General features: G+C 38.3%; 1 protein-coding gene across 6 annotated transcripts in view; it reads left to right on the plus strand.

Annotated features, from left to right (window-relative positions):
* C12HXorf21 (chromosome 12 CXorf21 homolog) overlaps positions 1-26,260 on the plus strand; it is a 111,058-nt gene that overhangs the window by 28,547 nt on the left and 56,251 nt on the right. Inside the window, exons 1-2 of one of the 6 annotated variants that reach the window (XM_023202949.1) lie at positions 17,942-18,220; positions 18,991-19,102. The gene's annotated coding sequence lies outside the window, so the exon portion shown is untranslated. Of the gene's footprint in view, positions 1-17,941; positions 18,221-18,990; positions 19,103-26,260 lie in introns of those variants that run through there. The other 5 variants (XR_002729778.2, XR_002729779.2, XM_023202948.1 and 2 more) reach the window with 5 other exon arrangements.

A 26,260-nucleotide genomic window follows, 5' to 3' on the forward strand; every position in this document is an offset into this window, starting at 1 on the left:
CCCTCCCCCCTCCCCATGATAGGCCCCAGTGTGTGATGTTCCCCTTCCCGAGTCCAAGTGAGCTCATTGTTCAGTTCCCACCTATGAGTGAGAACATGCGGTGTTTGGTTTTCTCTTCTTGTGATAATTTGCTAAGAATGATGGTTTCCAGCTGCATCCATGTCCCTACAAAGGACGCAAACTCATCCTTTTTTATGGCTGCATAGTATTCCATGGTGTATATGTGCCACATTTTCTTAATCCAGTCTGTCACTGATGGACATTTGGGTTGATTCCAAGTCTTTGCTATTGTGAATAGTGCCGCAATAAACATACGTGTGCATGTGTCTTTGTAGTAGCATAATTTATAATCCTTTGGGTATATACCCAGTAGTGGGATGGCTGGGTCGTATGGTACATCTAGTTCTAGATCACACTCACAATTTTTAAAAGCTTCTCTCAATAGGAGGATCACTTGAACCCAGGAGGCGGAGGTTGCAGTGAGTGGAGATTGTGCCACTGCACTCCAGCCTGGGCAACAGAGTGGGACTCCATCTCAAAAAAATAAAATAAAATAAAATAAATAAAATAAAAAAATTAAAAGCCTCTCTCATTTAAGAATGTCCTTGATGAAACAGCGAGAATTATTAATTTTATTAAATCTTGACTCAAGTACACTTAAAAAAAATTCCCTGCAATGAAATATGAAGCATGCATAGAGCACTTCTGCTGCACATTGAAGTAGAATAGATGCCTCCAGGAAAAGCATTTGAGTGATTGGGTTGACGGCTTAACTAGTGGCTTTTCTTGTGAAACACTCTTTTTACTCCAAAGAGCAACTGGCAAACTATGGTTTTTCAGACTTGGAGATTTGGCAAACATTTGCTTGAAAATGAATAAAGTCTGTTTGTCACTTTAAGGAAAACAACTGACAATGTATATGGCCAACAATGAAACTCAAGTGTTCAAATGAATATTACAGTTTTGGAAAACTTATTCCACTATTGGGATTTTGACATCTCAGTACCTACCAACTCTTCTGATGAGACCGGTTGTGATATTAACAAATGTGATGTTTTGATATTATACAGTAGGAAATGTGCCAGCATTTGGAAGGGCTGCATAACTCAGGGAACTGATATTTTTTTCAAATGACCAATGTATGATGTAAAATCTTGCATGAGTAAACGATACATTAAAAGTATAAGATAGATCAATGGATTTTAATATAATGAAGTATAAGAAGTTCATAATAGACTTTCTGTTCCACGTTACAAGCAACCTTTAAGAAATCAAGTTTTGGTGTTGTGTCCAAGAGGAATATCCACAGTTATCTGAAAAGCTTATTAACATACTCTTTCCTTTTTCAGCAGCATATTTCTGAGGGGCCAGATTTTCTTCATATACTTCAGGTTGAATTCTTCAATCAAAACAACTTATCCCAATAGATTAAATGCAGAAACTAGTTGTCTTCTATAAGCCAGGTGTTAAAGAGGTTTGTAGAAACAGAAAAGGATGCTATTCTTCTCATGAATTCTTTTTTTTTTTTATTATACTTTAAGTTCTAGGGTATATGTGCATAACGTGCAGGTTTGTTACATATGTATACATGTGCCATGTTGGTGTGCTGCACGCATCAACTCGTCAGCACCCATCAATTCATCATTTATATCAGGTATAACTCCCCAATGCAATCCCTCCCCCCCCCCCCCCCCCCATGATAGGCCCCAGTGTGTGATGTTCCCCTTCCCGAGTCCAAGTGATCTCATTGTTAGTTCCCACCTATGAGTGAGAACATGCGGTGTTTGGTTTTCTCTTCTTGTGATAGTTTGCTAAGAATGATGGTTTCCAGCTGCGTCCATGAATTCTTTAAAAAATAATTTTTAAATCAAAAGTATGTTATTTATATTACCACATAATGGGACTATTATTATAATTATTAAATGGGCCAATAAATGTTTCAAAATTTCTTAGTTTTAATTTTGTTTATGGACAGTATCAATATAACCCACGTGAGAGCTCTTTGAAATTCTCCATAATTTTGTTTGCTTGTTTTGTTTCTTTACAGACAGGGTCTTGTTTGTTGAGTGCAGTGACTATTTGCAGTTGTAGTCGTAGCTCACTGCAGCCTTGAACTCCTGGGCTTAAGCAATCCTCCTGCCTCAGCCTCCCAAGTAACTGGGACTGAAGGCATGCACCAGTCTCCACAATTTTCAAGTGTGTAAAGGAATCCTGACACCAAAACGTTTTATAACTGCTACTCTAGATCATTATTTCTGAACACTAGAATGTCTCAACACTAGAATCACCTAGGGAACTTTAAAAAATGAACAATGCTTGGCACCATCCCAGATAAATTAGAGTATTTGTGTTTGCAACCCGGGTATTAATATATATGTACTTTTAGAAACTCACCAGGTGGCGCACCTGTACTCCCAGCTACTAGAGGGGTTGAGGCAGGATAATCGCTTAAGCCCAGGAAGTTGAGGCTTCAGTGAGCTATGATTGCACCACTGCACTCCAGCTTGGGTGAAAGAGTGAAACCCTGCCTCTAAAAAAAAAAAAAAAAAAAAAGCAGAAAAAACTCCCCAGATGATACTAATGTACATCCAAAGTTAAAAACTATTGCTGTAGGGTAGTCTAATCATAAGAATCTTCTGAGGCAGTTGTTAAATGTGGCAGCCCCAGGTCCAAATCTAATGAATCAAATCTCCAGGGGAAGGGCCTAGAAAATCTGCATATTTAATAAGCACATCAGGTGATTCTTAAAATGAGATAATTTGGGAAACATTGCACCATTCTCTTCCCAACTTCCTCATTCTTGATGACAGGCTCGTTAGTTGCTAACAAAGGCATTATTCAACTAAATTCAACCCACCGAAGATTGCAGTATATGCCTTAAAACTTCCCCTGGGCAGCTATCTTTTAATGTGAGATTTTGCTGCAGAAATGACTTCAAAACTTAAAGTTTTGAAAGTATAAAGACACAGTAGTTAATTGTTTGACAAGGCACTATTCTTTTGTGGAAGGTCTCTCGTCCAGGCTACTCAAATTTCACAGTGTTGTGGGGGGCACTTTATGAATTTGAGTTGGGTAAATGAATGAATTCTGCATAGGCAGCTGACTCTTTACCTTAAATGTTCAGAGGCACCTATGTCAGAGGACCAGCAAGAATCAGTTTTTCTGACTTGATCATCTTGTAATTCGGATAAAAGCTTTGTAAATACAAAAATATCATGTCCTTATGAATTGCAAGAAGGCAAATAGATCCAAGGAGAGGTTCAAATGGATTACCCTGGAGTGCAGACTTGAAAGGGGTTTATGGGAATCACTGGAGAAGTGAAACTTGCCCAAATAGAATATATCCTCAAATTCCGACTTTTTCTCTTCTAGTGAAACAGGAAGAAGGCACTGCCAGTATTAAATAGTAATTTCCTGTCTGCAACACCACAGGCATTTTTTTTCCTGATCAGAGAAGTCACTGAACTATGAGCCTTTTGGAGATAGAAATCGAACCTTAGTGGTTTTTACATGTAAAATGCCTAATACCTGGCTCTTAGTAAATGCTCAATAAGTATTTTCTGAATTGAATCAAGTAGTGATCAAGTCTAGATCTCAATGTTAAAAAGGTACAACAATTCAATAATTCTATATGGAACATTTCTTTTTTTCTTTTGAGACGGATTCTCACTTTGTTGCCCAGGCCGCAGTACTGTGGTGTGATCTTGGCTCACTGCAACCTCCGCCTCCCAGGTTCAAAAGCAATTCTCCTGTCTCAGCTTCTCGAGTACTGGGACTATAGGCGCACACCACCATGCCCGGCTAATTTTTGTATTTTTAGTAGAGGTAGGGTTTCACCATGTTGGCCAGGCTGGTCTTGAACTCCTGACCTCAGGTGATCCACCCGCCTCGGCCTAGCAAAGTGCTGGGATGACAGGCGTGAGTCACCGAGCCTGGCCTATATGGAACACTTCTTTAAGGTAACTTGTGCTCAACAAAGCTCACATTGAAAATTGTAAAAATCTGTAAGAGAAACTTAGTTCTTCCAGAAATGATACACATAAAATGGAAAACAATGCTTTCCTTTGGAAAGTGGGAATAAGGGAGTTAGGGGAGAAGCCTTCTTCCTTTATAACTCTGTACCATTATATATATTTGAAACCATGAGCAGGTAATTTATATAAATTATTTTTAAATGTCAAGTTCAAAATTTGAATTACATAATCTTTTAAGTGGAGATGTTGAAGGGACTTTGGAAATCCCTCTCTCTTCCACAGTCACAACTCACAGAAAAGTTCCAACTGCCTCCTCACTATTATCTACATGTGGCAGTTGTTAGGGTGCCCACAGTTGTCCACTTCTTCCATCAAGAGGTAGATTAATGAGAGTTAATCCAAAGTAATTGTACAGAAATATATTGATGAATTTTATCCTTTCCTATCCTATTACTATTTAATTAACTCAGCAGTCTATAGTTCTTTGATAGTTGCACAATACCGTTAAAAACCGTAATTTATCTCTTTACGTATAGTCTGATTTCTGCCATTGTACTGTTGATTCTGAATGGTAGAAACTTTTTCTCATCTCTGTCTCAAAACGCTGTGTACTAGATGTTGTATATAATGCATAGAGAATAGTCCTCTGGCTTTGGAGTCAGAAAAACCTGGGTCCAAATTCCTGGCACTGACTTCCTGTGTGACTTTGGACAAAGTAATTAGCCTCTCTGAAATCCAAACTTTTCTTATTTTTAAAAATAATCAAACACGCTCTATAGGATTATTTTGAGGATTAAATTACATAAATCAAACCTTTTAGTCTATAATGCATGTATAGTAGGCATTCTGCAAATAAGAGCTTTTGCTATATAAAGCCTTAAGATGCAGAACATAGGTGCTTTGAAACCTTGTTACTTAAAGTGCAGTCCTCCACAGATGAGCGGCATTGTCATCCTACGGGAGATTGTTAGGAATATAGAATGTCAGCGCACACCCGAGATCTACTGAATCTGGATTTAAACAAGATTCCCAGGTGATTCATATGCGTGTCAAAGTTTGAGAAGCGTTGTCTTAAAAGACCGTTCTTATTGTATATGTTTAAAGTGTACAACATAATGTTTTAATATATTGATCTTAATGTACATATACATAGTGATTACTATAGTCAAGCAAATTAACATACCCAGCATCTCATAAAGTTACCTTTTTTCTTTTCTTTTTTTTTGTGATAAGAGTACTTAAAGTCTAAGAGATTTTAAAGTAAAGCCAAGAGATTTGTAAATCAATTTGATATGAATATGTGCAATTAAGCGCTTACATCTACTGGATTAGATTCTCTTTAGATTAGATTCTTATCTCATTATTCGATGGGAATTTCTGATAATGAGTCCCCAATAGAAAGTTTGCATTATCATATGCTTCATAGTAATCCCTTCAAGAGACTTGATAAAAAGGATTTATTTCTGCTCTAAATTTTGAAACTAATTAGTTGATTTCTACTAAATGTGAATGTAGAGGGATTCATGAATTTAAAATTTATCTTGAAAGATGTTTTTTTATTAACCTCAAGCATTGTTCTTCTCACCTGCAGGAGTTAAAGAGCAAGGGAAAGAATTACAAAGAAAAGGAATTGCTTTATTGTTGTAAATATGTGCCTGTAAATAGAGTTGCTTAAACAAAACTAGCTCTTGAATCTATAATGTGATATATACATTTGCTTGAATTTTACTTATAGAGGGACAGGACCCAAAGAGGGGTTTGATGTGGTCAGTTGGAGACAGAGATGAAACATTTCTACCCCAGAAGCCTCTGCATAAAGCGAGGAAATCTGGAGTCTTAAGGGCTCAACGGCACTAATTTCACTTCTCCATTGCTTTGTGAAATAACGTTACTTGGACTGAAGTTCCAGTTTCTCCTCCATAGGACTCATGTGTCCCTGACTGTCTTTATTAACATGAGCCAGTGCTATGGCATGATAAAAATAGAATCAAGGGGGAAAAAAAACTAAGAAGCTTTCCAAAGAGAAAGTAAATTGCAAAAAATCTGGAACTTTCTCTGGGGTGTAGAAACCCCCCACTTGACTTTGGAGTGTCTAGTCCCTTTTCCTTAAAAAATATGCCAAAATTGCGCAATCTCGTGGGATTAGAGGACACCAAGATTATGCAGGTTTAATTTTTCCAGGCTCTTTTACCTCTGAATATAAGTCTGAAAACTGTTCAGTTGGCTCTCACAAAGGAACCTCTGAACTTCTAACAACTACTTGATGACAGAAACTAAACTTTTCATAAAAGCTTGGATAAACAGCAATATTTAAACTGCTTGGAAGCTTTGCTCTTGAGAGCCACTGTCCTAAAACAGTCAGGTTGGAAGAGAGAGATGGTTCGGGGAGCCCACGATCATCTTTAGAGTTGAAGATTTACCAAGCTCATTCTTTCTGTTATAGTTCAAATTATCTAAACATGCAGAGAAAAGGATGCCAAGGAAAACAGAATCCATATCTTACCTCAAAATACAGTTTTAACCTCTTAGTTTAATGTGGCTTTTTCATTTAATTCAGTTCTTTACAGAGTACCATATTTTGGATGTTTCTCCCTTGCAAATCTCATGTTGAAATTTGATCCTCAGTGTTGGAGGTAGGGGTCTAGTAGAGTTTGGGTCGTGGGGGCAGATCCCTTACAAATGGCTTGGTGCTATCCTTGCAGTAATGAGTGAGTTCTCACTCTATGGGTTCTGTGACAGCTGGTTGTTAAAAAGAGCCTGGCACCTCCCACCTCTTGCTTTCTCTCCTGCCATGTGATCTCTGCACACACCAGCTCACCTTCACCTTCTATCATGAGTAGAAGCAGCCTGAGGCCCTCACCAGATGCAGATGCCCAATCTTGAACTTTTCTAGATGTCAGAATCATGAGCCAAAAAACCTTTTTTCTTTATAAATTACTTGGCCTCAGATATTCCTTTATAGCAACGCAAATGGAGAAAGATGGAAAATTGGTACCAAGGAGTGGGTTGTTGCTATAAAGATACCTGAAAATGTGGAAGCAACTGTGGAACTAGGTAATGGAAATGAAGTCTCAGATGGAAATGAGGAACTTATTGGGAACTGGAGCAAAGGTCACCCTTGCTGCATAGCAAAGAACTTGGTTGCATTATGTCCTGTGCTCTGTGGCTTCATGGAAGGCCAAATTTAAGAGTGATGCCCACCTGGGGTATCTGGAAGAAAAATTTTCTAAGCAGCAAAGCTTTCAAGAAGTGGCATCATTGCTTTGAGCAGCTTATGATCAGAAATGTCAGCAAAAGAAGGATCTAAAGTTGGAATTTATAATTTAAAAGAAGCAAAAATAAAAACTACAATGAGATATCAACTCACCCCAGTTAAAATGGTTTTATCCAAAACCATTGGATAAAATAACAAGTGCCTGTGAGGTGTGGAGAAAACTGAACCCTCATACACGGTTGGTGGGAATGCAAATTAGAATAACTGTTGCAAAGAGCAGGTTAGTGGTTCCTCAAAAAACTAAAAATAGAGCTGTCATATGATCCAGCAATCCCACTGCTAGATATATACCCCAAGGAAAGGGAATCAGTGTATCTAAGAGATATCTATACTCCTGTGTTTATTGCAGCACTGTTCACAATAGCTAAGGTTTGGAAGCAACCTGAGTGTCTGTCCATCAACAGACGAATGGATAAAGAAAATGTGGTACATACACACAATGGAGTACTGTTCAGCCATAAAAAAGAATGAGATCCTGTTATTTGCAAAAACATGGATGGAACTGGAGATCATTATATTAAGTGAAATAAGCCAAGTCGGGCGCGGTGGCTCATGCTTGTAATCCCAGCACTTTGCCAGGCTGAGGCGGGCGGATCGTGAGGTCAGGAGTTCGAGACTAACCTGGCCAATACGGTGAAGCCCTGTCTCTATTAAAAATACAAAAATTAACCGGAAGGCGGAGGTTGCAGCGAGCCGAGATTGTGCCACTGCACTCCAGCCCGGGAAACAGAGTGAGACTCCATCTAAAAAAAAAAGAAAGAAGCCAAGTACAGAAAGACAAACATCACATGTTCTCACTTAGCTGTGGGAGCTAAACATTAAAATAATTGAATTCATGGACATAAAGAGTAGAAGGATGATTAACAGAGGCTGGGAAGGGTAAGAAAGGGATGTGGGGGGGAGGTGGGGATGGTTAATGGGTACAAAAAATAGAAAGAATGGGCTGGGCGTGGTGGCTCATGCCTGTAATCCCAGCACTTTGGGAGGCTGAGGTTGGCAGATCACCTGAGGTCAGGAGTTTAAGATCAGCCTCACCAACGTGGTGAAGTCCCGTCTCTACTAAAAAACGCAAAAATTAGCCAGGTGTTGTGGCGGGCACCTGTAATCCCAGCTGCTCAGGAGGCTGAGGCAGGGACAACTGCTTGAACCCAGGAGTCAGAGGTTACAGTGAGCCGAGATCGTGCCACTGCACTCTAGCCTGGGCAACAGAGTGAGACTCCATCTCAGAAATAAATAAATAAATAAAAAGAATGAGTAAGATCTAGTGTTTGCTAGTACAATAGGGTGACTATCATCAATAATAATTTAATTGTGCATTTAAAAATAACTAAAAGAGTATAATTAGATTGTAAAACAAGGGATAAACGTGTGAGGGAATGAACACTCCATTTACACTGATGTAATTACACATTGTATTATTATCTATATCAAATTGTCTCATATACCTCATAAATATATACCCTACTAACTACCCACAAAAATTAAAAATTAAAGGCAATAACAATACAAAATATTTCCTTAAGGTTAAAAAAAAAAAAAAAAAAAAGAAGCCGAACATCAAAATTTGGAAAATTCCCAGTCTGATCGTGTGGTAGAGAAGGAAAGAGTGTTTTCGGGAGAAAAATCTAACGGTACTGTGGAGCAACCACTTGCTAAAGAGATTAGCGTGGCTAAAAGGGAGCTAGGTGCTAATATTTAATACAATATAAGGCCTGAAGGCATTTCAGAAATTTTTGAGGCTGCTCCTCCCATCCACTGGCTCAGAGGCCTAGAAAGACAGAAAAGTTTTGGGGGAGGTGCCAGGGTATTGCTGCCCTGTGCCATCTCAGGATGCTGCTCCCCAGATCCTGACCAGTCCGAGTGGAGCAGCCATGGCTGAAATGGCCCCAGGTACATCTCCAGCTGACACTCCAGAGAATGCAAGCTGTGCACTCTGGTGACATCCATGTGGTGATAAGTCTGCAAGCATGCAAAATGCAAGAGCTGTACCTAGTGGAGCTGTAGGAGCAGGGCTACCACTCTCCCGACCTCAGAATTATAGAGCCACTAGTAGTGTGCAACTCCAGCCTGGAAAAGTCACAAGCCCAAATTCCAGTCCATCAGAATAGCCACTTGGGCTGCACCCAAAATAGCCATGGGGGTGGGGCTTCCCAAGGCTTTGGGAGCCCAACCCTCCCACCAATGTGCCCAGTATGTAGGAAATGGAGGTAAGGGAGATCATTTTGGAGTTTTAAGATATAATATCTGTCCCGCTGGATTTCAGAATTGCTAATAGAGCCTGTTACCTTTTTCTTTTGGCCTATTTCTTCCTTTTAGAATGAAAATGTTTACCCAATTACTATACAACCATTGTATTTTAGAAGTAAATGCTTTTTGAATTTACAGGCTCACCACTCTAATGAACTTACATTAAATCTCAGATGAGACTTTGGACTTTGAACTTTTAAATTGGTGCTGAAACAAGCTAGAACTTTTGAGGACTATTGCTATCGAATGATTGTATTTTGCAATATGAGAAGGACATGCTATTTGGGGGCCAGAAGCAGAACGGCAAGGTTTGCATGTTTGTTGCCCCAAATCTTACGTTGAAATTGGATCCCCAGTGTTGGAGGTGGAGCCTTGTGGGAGATGTTTGGGTCATGGGTGAAATCCCTCCTGAATGACTTGGTGCCGTCTTTGCAGTAATGTGTGTGTTCTCACGGAATTAGTTCTATGAATGCTGGTGGTTAAAAGAGTCTGAAACTTCCCTCCTATCTGTTGCTTCCTCTCTTGCCATGTGATCTCTATATAGCAGGCTACCCTTCACCTTTGCCTTGAGTGGAAGCAGCCTGAGACCCTCACCAGATGCAGATGCACAATCTTGAACTTTCTAGTCATCAGAATTGTGAGTCAAATAAACCTTTTTTCTTTATTTTCTTTTCTTTTCTTTCTTTCTTTATTTTTGAGATGGAGTTTCGCTGTTGTAGCCCAGGCTGGAGTGCAATGGCGCAATCTCAGCTCACTGCAACCTCCACCTACTGGGTTCAAGTGATTTTCCTACCTCAGCCTTCCGAGTAGCTGGGATTACAGGCATGCACCACCACGCCCGGCTAATTTTTTGTATTTTTAGTGGAGATAGGGTTTCTCCATGTTGGTTAGGCTGGTCTCGAACTCCCGATCTCAGGTGACCCACCCGCCTCGGCCTCTGAAAGTGCTGGGATTACAGGCATGAGCCACTGCACCCAGCCAACCATTTTTCTTTACAAATTACCCAGCCTCAGGCATTCCTTTATAACAATACAAACAGACTAAGACACAGAAGCACTAACAAGAAGAAATAGCAACAGATTCAACTTTCCCTTTCTTCTTTTGAAAGGCACACAGCAGAAAAGGTAATGATAGACTTGGGTTTAGGATAACAATCAATGCATGAAAATTGAGATTCTCTACAAATTTGACTGAGTCTTTGGCCTCCTGGTCTTAACAGAAGCAAATTGTTATGAGGCCAAAGCAGAGTTCATATAAATATTCATTTGTACGAGCTTCAAAGAATAGGTAAATACACAGCATAAGTACAATGGAAATTCTCAGTTGTTCAACTATGAAACAGAGCAAGTATTTTCTCTTTAACATCAATTTATGATAGAAGAAATAAAGCATTATCTTGGCTTGAGGAGGAAGTGTCTCTGTGTCCCAAAACCTGAAAATCAGACTGGGGGAGTGATAAGAGGTTAACAAATTAAAATATAAAAACTAGGGAAGTGAGGCAGAAGTTTGTCAAAATGGGCTTAAAAGAAACAAGCCCTTGTAGCAAAACTCTGTCAAGTATTTCCAGGGGTTGATTTACCTTAGAGTTAATAATAGAGATTTGAGTTTTGGTGTTAGAGATTTTTGCGAGATTGTTAAAGCAGATAATGTTAGGTAAAAGCAAAGGGTGACAATTAAAAAGCAGAAATCAAAACATTTAATGAGATTGTCAATTCCTTCAGCATTCAGGTATTTGTTTTACTGACTCCGAGTAATACCAATTAAAGGGTAATGGCCAAAAAAAGAGGAGCTATTCTATGTACTGTACGTGGCCTTAAAATAAAACATATGGGGATTACATTCAATTTCCCTTTTAACTTATATCATATTTCATTATAAAACATTTTTCAACTGAAAAATATTAAAAAATGCTTCAGAAACTTTACAAATGCAATAATCATATTATTTGATGCTGAAATGGAAGTCTCTCTGAGTTGGAAAATGGGAGTTATTCAAGAGCAAACAGTATACATTACAATCAATTACATCCTAAATAACAAAATCTCTAGTGCACAAGAAGCTATTACAGCTTCATAGAAATTCAGAATGTTGTACTTCATAAAGCAATTATAATCTGTCATCCCATCCTCAAGCTAAGCAGTATTGTTCCAGAGCTTACCTTATGGATTTCTTTGGTATAAATTAAACCTACTGAAGTATAACTAAGAATTTTTAAATGTCATATTAATTTTACCCTATGGGATATGTAACATGTTCCTAAATTCTAATGTGTTCATGTTAATTTTTATAGAATGTCAATTAAAATTAATCTTCTGCAGAGGAAGTGCATTAATACCTTATATGTAATTCCGTAATTGTGTCTGCAGGCAATAGTGATTATAAAAATTACTAAGGTAAACTATGAAAGTGAATACGGGATAATAGGGTTGTGTTTTTAAAGATGTAATGTTAAACATTATTAGGAAAAAAAACTTTATTTTTATATCACTATGTTCTCTCATATGGGCACCAGCACTTTTTGTTTTGTTCACTTTTCTTTCGTTTTCTTTTCTTTTCTTTCTTTCTTTGAGACAGAGTCTTGCTCTGTCACCCAAGCTGGAGTGCAATGGCGCAATCTCTGCTCACTGCAACCTCTGCTTCCCGGGTTCAAGCGATTCTCCTGCCTCAGCCTCCCAAGTAGCTGGGACTACAAGCATGTGCCACCACACCCAGCTAATTTTTGTATTTTCAGTAGAGGCGAGGTTTCACCATGTTGGCCGGGATGGTCTCCATCTCTTGACCTCTTGATCTGCCCACTTGGCCTCTCAAAGTGCTTGGATTACAGACGTGAGCCACCGCGCCTAGCTGTTTTGTTCACTTTTTTTAGAGGCATTTCTGATGTTATGACAGCTATGATGTCACTAGGCAGTAGGAATTTTTCAACTCCATTATAATCTTATAGGACCACTGTGGCGTACGCTGTCATGTATGCAGTCCATTGTTGACTAAAACGTTGTTATGCAGCACATGACTGTACAGTGAAAATTATTATTATTATTATTTTGAGACGGAGTTTTGCTCTTGTTGCCCAGGCTGGAGTGCAATGGCGTGATCTCGGCTCACTGCCACCTCCACCTCCTGAGCTCAAGTGATTCCCCTGCCTCAACCTCTTGAGAAACTGGGATTACAGGTGCCCACCACCATGTCTGGCTAATTTTTGTATTTTCAGTAGAGACAGGGTTTCACCATGTTGGCCAGTCTGGTCTTGCACTCCTGACCTCAGGAGATCCACCTGCCTCAGCTTCCCAAAGTGCTGGGATTGCAGGCGAGCCACCACGCCTGGCCCTGTCCAGTGAAAATTAAACCTTTCTTCCTATCTGATATTTGTCTCTCAGATCTCCTCCCCAGAGGCAATCACTACTGTCACCTTCTTATGCATCAATCCAAAAATTATAACTAGTAGTGTGCAATGACACAATATCAACTGGGGGGAGGTGTGGTGTCTTTCCTAAAGGAGGGGCTACATCAATAAAGAACTTGTTAAATACATTACTATTGGAACATCCAAAACCTGGAAGTCTATGTAGTTATTTAAAAGGATGAGGTCAGTCTGCAAGTACTAATGGTGAAAAATTATGCAAAAAAGGTAAGAGAACAGCACATGTAGTATCCTACCATTTGTATACAAAGAAGGATATATACAATTTTTGGATTGATGCGCAAGAAGCTGACAATAGCAATTGCCTTTGGGGAGGAGAGCTGAGAGATAAAGTTCAGATAGAAGAAAGGTGTAATTTTCACTGCAGTCATGTACTGCATAACGACATTTCTGTCAGCAATGGACAGTGTACACGACAGTGGTCCTATAAGGTTATAATGGAGCTGAAAAATTCCTGTTGCCTAATGACATCATAGCTGTCATAATGTCATACACAATTATTTTATTTTAAAAATAAAACATGTGTAGCCTAACTGCACAGTATTTATAAAGTCTACAATAGTGCCCAGTAATGTCCGAGGCCTTCACATTCACTCACCACTCACTCACTGACTCACCCAGAGCACCTTCAAGTCCTGTATCCTCTATTTGTGGCAATTGCCCTATACAGCTATACCACTTTTCATCTTTTATACCATATCTGTACTGTACCTTTTCTATGTTTAGGTATGTTTAGATACACAAATACCACTGTGTTACATTTGCCTACAGTATTCAGTACAGTCCCATGCAGTATAGGTCTGAAGCCTAGGAGCAATAGGCTATACCATATAGCCTAGGTGTGCACTAGGCCAAACCATCTAGATTTGTGTAAGTACACTCTGCGATGTTCATACAATGAAATCACCAAATGCTGCATTTCTCAGAATGTATCCCTGTTGTTAAATGATGCAAAACTATCTTTTTGTAGCATTTACAGTTTTTAAAAACATGTATGTAATTTTTTTAAAGAAATAAACTATTGAAAAAGAGAGGGAATAGTGAACAGTGTCAAATACTATAGAAATGTCAAGGAGGATATAGGGTGAGATAAAGGCTGTTAGACTTGATGATTAAGGGGCTTTGGTAACTTTGAGAAAATAGGTTCAGTTGAGTCATTTGAGTATTGAGAGTGGTCAGAGAGCATACTTCAGAAAGACAAATAATTTATCCTGAGATAGTTGAAGTTTGATAGATTACATTTGTGATTGGTCTGTTGTGTGTGTGTGTATATACATATATATTTAATATATACTTATATATACCTTTCTCTAGTTATGGAAAGGCAATAATGGATTTTTTTTTTTTTTTTTTTTTTGAGATGGAGTCTTGCTCTGTTGTCCGGGTTGGAGGGCAATGGCGCGATCTCCGTTCACTGCAACCTCCACCTCCCAGGTTCAAGCAGTTCTCCTTCCGAGTAACTGGAATTACAGGCACCTGCCACCACACCCGGCTAATTTTTGTATTTTTAGTAGAGACAGGGCTTCACTATGTTGGCCAGGCTGGTCTTGAACTCCTGACCTCAGGTGATCGGCACACCTTGGCCTCCCAAAGTGCTGAGATTACATGCATGAGCCACCGCGCCTGGCCAGGCAATAATGGATTTTATATGGGACTGGAAATTGGCAAGTAGGATGTGACAGAAAGACATATTGTTGTGGAATTTAGAGTGCCACTAGGAGTACTTAGAGTTGAATAGAGAGTAGCCAGGGTGGAGGAAACCTGGTGAGGACTGAGAGTGAGCTAGGAGGGATGCTATCATAATGGAAATAACTTGGAGGGTGTTTTGTACAGCAGGAAAAGTAATTGAATAATAGGAATAATGTCCATTTAGAGGCACAGATATTGAGGCAATAACTTTAACTACTATTCAGCAGATTAATAGAAAATCATATTGTAAGATTTCAGCTACAAGGGATGTAATTCTATTTTATTTTACCCAGTGAAGAAAAAGCTGTTTAAAGCTGATTTTGTATGCTCAGGTTTTATCAAATGAGAAATAGTAGAAATAGTAGGCTAGCTTGACCTAGTGCACACTTTTTCATTACAGAATTTTTTTTCTGCAAAAGTGTTTCCATCAAAGGGGTAACTTATAGAGACAAAATAAAGAATGGGCATAATCAAAAATCTGCATTTTGTATTTGAATAAAACAGTAAGTGTGACTTAAGACAATGTGGAGAAGATGGAATCACCACACAATGGTTATTTCATTGTACTTCCAGGCGAGTTCTTGGTAACCCACCATAAAGTGTTTCTGGAGGTCGGTGAGACCTACTCTACGGTGTCTCACGATTGTGATTGAAGCTACACTAAAGTGAAATAAATCAATGTTTGTCCCTACAGGTGTTACGGTCTCTTGATCACAGCTAAATCCTCGATGGGCTAGAAATGCCTGAAGACATCCCTGAACCTGATTTTGTATGATTACACTGTAACTGAACCTGCCCCTGGGGCAATGAGTCTGGTGTTGCCTGTGATGGCAGGTCAAGTCAGATTCAGGACTAGTTGAGAAACTGTCCTTATCATGGCTCATACATGACAGCATGTCTTCTGAAGTGGATTTAAGTAATATTTCATGAAAAAAATAACGCAGAAAATCATGACTGACAAAAATAAAAATGCTAGTATACTTTTAAATATATGACATTTTAAGATAAGTCATTGAACAAAAGTAAACAAAATCAAATCCATTAAGTGGAAATGTTCACCTCTTAAGGGTTTGGAACTTAGCTTTCTTTTTCCCCCCATAGAACTTAGCTTTGATTGGAGTTAGGTAGAAAAAGATGATGAAGTGGTTATGATGTGGGCAGGCTCATTCTTTGTTGGTTAACTTGAAGCAGTCAGGGTAAACCAGTTAAATGATTTTGAAACCCTTAATTTTTCTGCTTTTGGGCAAGAACTGACCCATTTGCAGATAGACTTGTCTGTCCTCCAGAAAAGACATAGATCATAATATATTTGGGCTGTACAATCAAAGTTAAATATGACTTAAGAATGCTAGTTTTTAAAGTGAAAAAGTAATACATACACATAGAAATTTCAAAAAGGTATAGAATGAAAAATGAGTCTTGTTCTTGAAACACAATTGCTTATTTCTGATTTCTTGTGTATAGTATAGAAAACGACATATTCTAGAAAGGCTATAACAAATGCTGGTGAGGATGTGGAGAAAACGGAACTCTCATACACTGTTGGTGGGAATGTAAATTAGTACAGCCGCTATGGAGAACACTGTGGAGGTTCCTCAAAAAACTAAACATTGAGCAACCATATGATCCAGCAATCCGACTGCTGGGTATCCACCCAAAAGAAAGGACATCCGTACATTGAAGAGCTATCTGTATTCCCATGTTTGTGGCAGCACTGTTCGCCATAGGTAAGATTTGGAAGCAACCTCAGTGTCCATCAACAGATAAATGGATAAAGAAAATGTGATACATATACACAATAGAGTACTAGTCAGCCACAAAACAGAGTAAGATTCTGTCATTTGCAACACCATGGATAGAACGCTGAAGGTCATTATATTAAGTGAAATAAGCCAGACACAGAAAGACAAACATCACACATTCTCACTTATTTGTGGGATCTAACAATCAAAACAATTGAACTCATGCGCATAGAGAGTAGAAGGATGGTTACCAGAGGCTGGGAAGGGTAGCGGAGGGCTGGTGGGGGAGGTAGGGATGGTTAATGGGTACAAAAAATAGTTAGAAAGAATGAATAAGACAAAGTATTTAATAGCACAACAGGGGGACTATAGTGAACAATAACTTAATTTTACATTTTAGTATAACTAAAAGAGTATAATTGAATTGTTTGTAACACAAAAGATAAATGCTTGAGGGGATGGATACCCCATTTTTCATGATGTAATTATGCATTGTATGCATGTATCAAAATATCTTATGCACCCCATAAATGTATATACCTAGTATACCCTCAAAAATTAAAATACAAAATTTTAAAAGGAAATATTCTATTACATAAGCATGTGTATACATATATTGCTTAAAAATACAAACTGGAAAATGAGTTCTTGCTAAACAAGGTATGTTAGAGATCTTTTCTTTTCTTTCTTTCTTTTTATTTTTTTTTTGTGATGGAGTCTCGCTCTGTCGCCCTGGCTGGAGTGCAGTGGCATGATCTCGGCTCACTGTGACCTCCACCTCCCGGGTTCAAGGGATTCTCATGCCTCAGCCTCTGAGTAGCTGGGATTACAGGTGCCCACCACCACGCCTGGCTAATTTTTGTATTTTCAGTAGAGACAGGGTTTCACCACATTGGCCAGTCTGGTCTCAAACTCCTGACCTCAAGTGATCCACCTGCCTCGGCCTCCCAAAGTGCTAGGATTACAGGCGTGAGCCACCGTGCCCAGCCTACATAGGATTTTAAGTATGCATACATTCTCATTTATTTGGCCAATATCTTATTTATGGATATAATTTTTTCTAGTCATGTATTTTCTCAAGCAGTGCCGCAACAAATATCTTTTCACATAAGTCTTTGTGTACAAGTGCAAATATATAGCTTGGATAAATTTATAAAAATACAATTGTTGGGTCAAAGGGTATGAATATTTGTATTTGAGAGATACTGGGAAATTGCCCTCTAAATATGCTTACAATCTCATCAGTAGTGTTTGAGAGTGCTTGTTTATTCACAACTTTGCCCACACTGTGTATTATTGTTTTGACCTTTGGTATTTGGAGAGAGAAAACTTTTTTCATTTACATTTTTAAAAATTATAAATACCATTGAGAAATAATACTTCTTAAAAATTGTAGATTAGTAATGTAACAGATTTCTCTAAAGTCATATCTGACTTTGGCTCTCTTTTGGGCGAAGGATCCCAGATAAAGTACCGTTCTAGAAAGAAAATTTAATTCTGTTGCTAGGGTTCTTACAAAATGTGTAACCATAAACTATTTTAATAAGAGACCGTTTCATAGATAGGTTTCATTTTTCGAAAAAGGGGAAGAAACACCATTCTGTGGCTTGATGTGGCTTTGTCAGTTACTGCCTCCCCACCTCCCGGGACTTCCCACTGCCTCTTTAGCACAAATCAGACTTAAGCAAAAACAACTCTTTTTCCATGGGATCAGTTATATAAAGAATGGCTTTGCAGTGAGCAGTTCAGTCTACTGGTCTCATCAGTGAAAGGCTTGTGAAAATTTCTGGAAAGAGCACTGGCTGGCTTGTTCATCTCTCTGTTTGGTCAATTGCTGTGTTTCTGCCGGATCAGATGAGCAGATTGGTTAGTGAAGGTAAGAAAAAGAAAGCGAAGGACCCTAGAACTCTGCTATGATTTTTTGTCATCTGTCTTCTCACACTTTCTTAGCCCTTTATCACCAGAGCACAGATCCATTCTTATGACATCAAAATGCTTCTCTAGCTTACCATATCAGAGGCAAGTGGGAGTTTAAACAAGCGTTCAGTGGAGTTGAAAAATAAAGAGAAATTAAGCCCAATACTTCCTTTTCTTACCTCCTCGTGTCCACATTCTAAGCATTTCTAAAATACATATATTTTTACCTACAATTTTTGACTGATCTGATCAAATATTTATTGTATTATTTTTGCGGTCCTCTTTCACTAATTGCTACACTGGTTTAGCTTCTGCATTTTTAAAAGAAGGCCTAAAAACCTAAGCAAGGTTTTGCAGGGACAACACAGCTCTTGAATTCAGTTACGGTGATGCAGTTTTAGAGACGAACACAATCACAATCCTTTCCAGTTGGATTTGACTCTCAATTATTCAGTTCAGCAAGCTTGTGATAGTGTTTTTCTGTGTGGCAGGATGTATTCAAAATGAATGCGATCTATAGTGAGGATGCTTTTCGACTTTCATCTGGGTGATTTGGGGATAGCTTCCCTCTTGGTATTAAAGATAGCACATGTACGAGTGGATTTTTGTTTGAATTATCTTTAGACTCGCTCGAACATTCTTTGTCTTGTGCATATGAATCTGTGCTTAAATATAGACCTGGTTTGGAAAGAATATTTATATTGATGTTTTATAATATTTCTTGCATAGGTCAGTGTGAGAAGATTGTTTCTGAGCTTGAGAAGCTTCTGGAGGATTGAAGAGTATTTGAAGTCTGTGTCAAACATTCATATCGTAAGTGGAATTTTGGAGATATTCAAAGGTAGTATACTAATTCTGTTATCTCAGAGCAAAGTGATGTTTGAAGTATTTATATCAAGGCACTGAGACATTTCCCATCACATATGTAATGATTATTTTAGATACATAAGGTATTGTCCCTCTAGGCTCTTAATAAACATTATACAGTGTAAATATGCCTTCATTAACTAAATATGGTTATTTCCCCTCCCAATTTTTGTTTAAAAACGTTTCAAATCTATATAAAAATTGAAAGAATAGTACAACGAACACCCATATTTTCATCATGTATATTAATCAGTGGTATCCTTTTGTCACATTTACTTTCTCTCTCGCTTTGTCTTTCTGTCTCTGCTTGTCCTTTTATATATATATATAAATATAAATAAATATAAATATAAATACACACACACACACACGCACAGTTTTTTCTCTGAATGGTTTGAAAGTATGTTGCTGACTTTAGGACACATGTCACCCCTAAATTCTTGAGCATGTATCTCCTAAAAATAAGAGCAGTCTTCCATAACACAATTACAACACCACGGAAACATAACATCAACACAATACTATTATCTAAGATGTGCTACACATTCAAATTTTCCCAATTATCCACATGTCCTTTAGAACCTTTTTATTTTTTAAATCTAGGATCCAATCAAGAATCTTGCATTGCATTTGTAGTTGACATGCCTACAGTTAAGTAAATGTTAATGATAATTGGCATAATTAACATGATTAACAATGATTAACACTTATAATACCAAGGAAATTTGTATCAATACAATACTATTATGATAGGTTTTCTTATTTTTGTAGTCCTCTCATTTTGCATCAAAATATGTTGAAAGTGATTCAAGAAAACAATCCATAAGATTTAATTTTTCAATTTATGGTATATCAAGAAGGGGTATAAAGAAAAATCCAAACTATGATAAAAATATATTTACTAATATTTCTTCGCCAACGTTTACATCTTCTGAACTAAGAAAATTCACACATCAGATCGTCCTTGGAAGTAGCCATTAACTTTGGTCGTAAGAATCTAAGCAGAACTGAACACAAAATTATTTATTTACTTGGTGATATTAATATGAAGAACAGAGGGCTTTTGATTTATGATTGTACTATCTTAGCCATCAAGTTATACTTTCAGAAATTAATTTGTTAAGTAAGAATTGCTTCATATTTGATAGAATAGATAATCCCAAATTATATGATTTGTAACAGAAATTGAAATATTAATGAGCAATATTTTAGAGCATTCATCAGTAAATTCAGTACAAGTTGAAATAATAGGGATATAATCTAAGGTATGTGATGAAGTGATTATTTCCAGGTCTAAGGAAACGGTATTTTTAAAGATAAGAGTAAGGAAACTGCAGATGCTATTTTATACAGGGAGGTCCTTCCTAAAGAAGCTTTTTGTTTTAGATAAAGGTCTTGCATCATTCACTGAAAAAAAAAATTGGAACATGTAATACAGATTTGGTTACATTATCATAATTAAATCATGAACAAAACAATATTCAAGTTTTTCAGTGATCACTTTTCAGCAATTTACTTGCAAGTCCCCCAAATCAGGAAAGTCTTAAAAAGTTTACATTGGAATTATGGGATTTAGAATTTATATTACAGGATAATATAATATAGAGGTAAAGAGATGAAATACGGGATTTTGAGTTTCTCAGGTACTAAAATATAACACATGACCTACATATAATCTTAACAAGACAGTTCACTCTCTAATTTGAGACAAACATAAATTAGCTCATTTGATTGGAAAATTAAAAAAAAATAATGTGCTAAGGAATGTCAATGAAAACAATCTCAAACATTGCTGGTGAGAGAATAAATTGATCCAAGCTACTTGAAAGGAAATTTGGCAATAGCTTTGATCTGGTAATTCTGCTGCTCTAAGTCTGGCCTGTGGAAATACTCACGGAGGCATATGCAATAATTATACATAGAGGAAAAGCAAGACTAACCTCAGTGCCCCTCAAGAGAAATGATTTACTAAAATAAGATGTGTCTTTAGATGTACTATTTCAAAAACTCTTAAAAGTTATATCTCTGTAAGCAGACATGTTGACAGGTAGAAGCCAAACTGCACCCCTGCTAGCTAGGCTCAAGATCTATGAAACAGCAGATAACGAATGTTTTCCTGTCTATAATTGCAAGATGTTATAGCCCATGATGGTGGAAGGCAGTCCCATCCCATTGCCTCCATTTGTGTGTGGCCGCTAGAAGTTTTTGCGTCCATCTCAATCCAGTCGCTTCGGGTGTCTTAGTTCACACACCTCCAAAATGTTCTTCAAGAGGAAGGATCTGTTTGCCTCATCATCCAAAATTTCCACACTCCCCACCAATCCTCAATCTTGTTTTCCTTTTGCTCGTGTCAATTTTTCCTTCTTTCCAAAGACTATTCCAGTGATTTATCTTTTCTGTTTTATTAAAGTTTCATGCAATCCTGATGAACACCTTGGGGTAGGGGAGAGAAGAGCCTAGAATCATTTTTCTAATTCAGATGCAAGGATTCTGATGGCCAAGGGTTCTGAAATGTTAACATATGAGGTGAGACTTGAAGGTTATGGGTGGTGGACCAGAAGGTGGGTAGGGAACCAGAACTCTCAGGACAGAAGACAAAAAATGCACAAATCCCTGGGATAGGCATGCAGCTCAGGTGAACTGGGAAGGGATCAGCATGGCTAGGGTCCTGGGTCCTGTGGGAAACAGGCAGAGATGAGATTAGGAAGACAGATAGGGAGCACACATCACAGGCTTATCCTGTATGAACTTAATCCCTGAGGTGATGGGAAGTGGTTTGTATTTAAACAGAGAATCTGTATTATTAGTATTTTATTTATTTATTTATTTTTTATTTTTGAGATGGAGTCTTGCTCTGTTGCCCAGGCTGGAGTGCAGTGGTGTGATCATGACTCACTGAAACCTCCACCTCCTGGGTTCAAGCAATTCTCCTGTCTCAGCCTCCTGAGTAGCTGGGACTACAGGCACTCGTCACCACACCAGGCTAATTTTTGTATTTTTAGTGGAGACAGGGTTTCACCATATTTGTCAGGCTGCTCTCGAACTTCTAACCTTGGGTGATCCACCCACCTCAGCCTCCTGAAGTGCTGGGATTATAGGCATGAGCCACTGCACCCAGCCTGTAATATTAAATTACGCTGTGAAAGATGGTTGTAAAATTAAAGATGAGGCAATGCCAGGCTACAGCAGTGTCATGGTTTAGGAAAATGTTCATATGGTTAGATTAAAAAAAAGAGGATAAATTAATTGTATTCCTGAAAGACATATGAGCATTGATACACAATTAGGACATATGTGTAGTCATCTGGGCCACCCCTCTGTGGTGAGTGCTGGCTTTTCCCTGGAGCCTTCCTTTTTGCACTTCACTGCACCTTCCTTCTTTTATTTGGCAAGTGCTGTTGTTACTACATGGAATCAGGGCTGATGCCCTTTTCCTGGAAGGACTAATTGCTTGTTATTATGATTGTGTTATATTAACTGCTCTTAGCTGTACAATAGCTGTACAATATGTTCTAAGAACAGAATACACACTTTGGAGTTTGTAAACTTGGGCTTGAATCTTGCCTGTAGTACTTAGTAATTGTGTGACCTTGGAAGGGGTATTTATCATATCTGAAACTCAGTTTTCTCATTTAGAAAATCTAGATAATGATAAAGAGAAAAAAATTAAAAGATTTTTAAAGAGATACGTTCGCATCTAGATTATGATCATGTCTAATCTGCAGTGTTGTTGGAAGGTTGGGGGCTATGCCTGGAAAGCACTTGGCATACAGCTGTCATTATTATGATGCCTATCCCATTTATTGCATCTGCTTTTTGACTTAGGTCAAGGGTAGGCAAGCCACTGCCCAGGACCAAATTGGCCCCCTGCTTGTTTTTGTAGACTTTAGTAGGAGCACAGACACAGTCATTTGTTTACATATTGTCTATGATTTCTTTCTTGCTATGCCAGCAGGGCTGCAACAGAGTTTGTATGATTTGCAAAGCCTAAAATCTTAACTCTCTGGCCCTGTATAATAAAAGTTTACTGATTCCTAACTTAGGTTTTTTTAAATGTTCCCCCTTATAAAGTTCTTCTCTCATTAGGTTTTCTCTTTGACTCCACACTTGTGTCGTTTAGATGTAAATTAAAAGTGTGTCCTTTGATCAGCATGCTCAAAGTATACAAAATTACAGTTATATAGAAGGAATAAGTTCAAAAGATCTCTTGTACAGCATGGTGACTATAGTTGATGATCTATCATATTCTTGAGAAATGATAAGAAGCTGAATATAAGTATTCTCACCACAAAAATAATAACGTGAGGTAATATATATGTTAATTAGATAGATTTTGCCATTTCACAATACATACACTTCAAAATGCCATATTATACATGAGAAATTCATACAATTTTATCTGTCGATTTTTAAAAATATCAATAAAAAATGTGTCTATGTGAAGAAGTGATAACAACAGCTTTTGGAAAAACTAAATGCTAGTCTAGAAAGAAGAACCTACATTGCAGTTTCTTCTGAAAAGCAAGTAAATGATTTAACAAGGCACTGCACTTTAGCACATATTTCTAAGTTGTGAATTTGCACATAAGGTTAATTTTGGCATTCCCCTATCTGTTAATGATTAATGTGGGCTAAATTTGCCTAGAACATCCCCTCTGCAAATGTTCTCAGGTGTCTTTTCCTTCACACCTAACCAATCAGGGAGAATTTTATACATTTTATATATGTGTATTTTATATGGAATATATATAGCTTTACATATATATAGCTTTATATATATATAGCTTCTCTAAGATGAGAAACAAGAATTCAAGTGACAAAACATCATTGAACAACTGAAGTAACCCATTGGGTTAAATTTTGGTGTCTCAGATGAAATCGATTCTAACAAGTATGTTAATATTAAGAAAAATGCCAAAAATCAGTCAAAATAAACTCAATTAACTTTTCTTGATGTCTCTAAAATTTTAGGATATTGTGATGTGCAGTGCTGTCTTTATTCTAGTGGTGCATTAAAGGGTGCAGTAATGGGCCTTTTTTTTTTTTTTTTTTGAGATGGAGTCTCATTCTGTCACCCTGGCTGAAAGGCAGTGGCCCAATCTCAGCTCACTGCAAACTCTGCCCACCCCCCCCCCCGCCCTTCAAGCGATTCTCCTGCCTCAGCCTCTCGAGTAGCTGGGATTACAGGCATGCACCACCACGCCCTGCTAATTTTTTGTATTTTTAGTAAAGACAGGGTTTCATCATGTTGGCCAGGCTGGTCTCGACCTCCTGACCTCATGTGATCCACCTGCCTTGGCCTCCCAAAGTGCTGGGATTACAGGTGTGAGCCACCGTGCCCAGCCTTGAATGGGCCCTTTTAAGTGCATTGAAGTGGAAGATGAATTGAAGCAAAAGGCCTAAACTAGGAAATTAATTATGAAGATTAAATGTGTTAGTATCTGTACTTTTATTTATAAATTTTATAATTTATTACTCTGCATAGCTTTAGAAAGATCTTTTAAAAGCCTCCTTAGTGTGCTCTCTGCTGCCCTCTGCTGCTAATTTTCAGAAATTAATTTTGATTCTGATTAATGCTCACTTTACTCTTCATAGTATGATTCAAAATTAAAGTTTGATGGTACTCAAGACATAATTTAATCCCGCACTCTCAATTTACAGATGATAAGTTGAGTGTCTGAGAGGTTAAGAATATGAACTTGGGCTCCGTTTCCTGACTGCTGGTGATTTGGGGCACATTACTCAATTTTGTCATCTGTAAAACAAGTGTAATAATAGTACCTAAATATTAGAGTTTTTTTGTGATGATCAATTAATTTAGTACACAAAAAGCATGCAGAATATTTTCTGGGTTGTAGCTAGTAGTATGTTAGCTATTTTATAGATTTGGCAACAACTAAACTAAAACCACTGCCAATGACAAAATCAGAGCTAGAACTCTGGCCTCTTAATACTAGTACGTGCGCTCTCTCTCTCTTCATATATGTATTTATGTGTGTGTGTGCATTTATGTATACACACATATATATTTTATAAAATACATACAATTCTCCATGATTTGTTAAGTGTGAAGGAAAAGACACCAGGAGACATTTGCAGATGAGATGCTCTAGGTAACATACATATATTTATATATATTTATATATATACACCACATATGTATATTGCCTGAATGAGTATGAAATTAAATTTTGCCTTCAAATATAGGGTTTTTTTTTTTTTTTTTTTTGACGGAGTCTTGCTCTGTCGCTAGGCTGAAGTGCAGTGGCTCAATCTCGGCTCACTGCAATCTCCACCTCCTGGGTTCAACCGATTCTCCTGCCTCAGCCTCCCGAGCAGCTGGGATTACAGGTGCACGCCACCACGTCCAACTAATTTTTGTATTTTTACTAGAGATGGGGTTTCACCATGTTGGCCAGGATGGTCTCGAACTCCTGATCTCGTGATTCATCCACCTCGGCCTCCCAAAGTGCTGGGATTACGGGCGTGAGCCACTGCACCCGGCCTGAATATAGATATTTAAAATGTGACTTGTTCACTGCATCCAAAGCTCTTGTAGTCTTTTTTTTTTTTTTTTTTTTTGAGACGGAGTCTCGCTCTGTCGCCCAGGCTGGAGTGTAGTGGCACGATCTGGGCTCACTGCAAGCTCCGCCTCCCGGGTTCACGCCATTTTCCTGCCTCAGCCTCCCGAGTAGCTGCGACAACAGGCACCCGCCACCTCGCCTGGCTAGTTTTTTGTATTTTTTTTTTTTTTTAGTAGAGACGGGGTTTGACCGTGTTAGCCAGGATAGTCTCGATCTCCTGACCTCGTGATCCGCCCGCCTTGGCCTCCCAAAGTGCTGGGATTACAGGCTTGAGCCACCGCACCTGGCCAGCTCTTGTAGTGTTTACAAAGCCCTTGCTGCTGCTCCTTCCTCCTTGTACCGTTCCAGGTGGGCTCCCCACAGAAGAAGTTACAAACCTAGAAAGCTCCTCAAGCCCCCAGTATAAATTCCTACTGCCTGCAATTGGAAGGTGACTTCACTGTGGACTTTAAGTAGCTTCTCTAATGAGCCGCCTACCTGAATCTCCAATGGACAATGACACACTTGCACCCAGACAGTCTGTCTCTTGTCAGGCTCAAGAAGAGCTA

The sequence above is a fragment of the Piliocolobus tephrosceles genome, chromosome 12, assembly GCF_002776525.5.
Source record: "Piliocolobus tephrosceles isolate RC106 chromosome 12, ASM277652v3, whole genome shotgun sequence".
In the NCBI taxonomy this organism is placed as follows: domain Eukaryota; kingdom Metazoa; phylum Chordata; class Mammalia; order Primates; family Cercopithecidae; genus Piliocolobus; species Piliocolobus tephrosceles.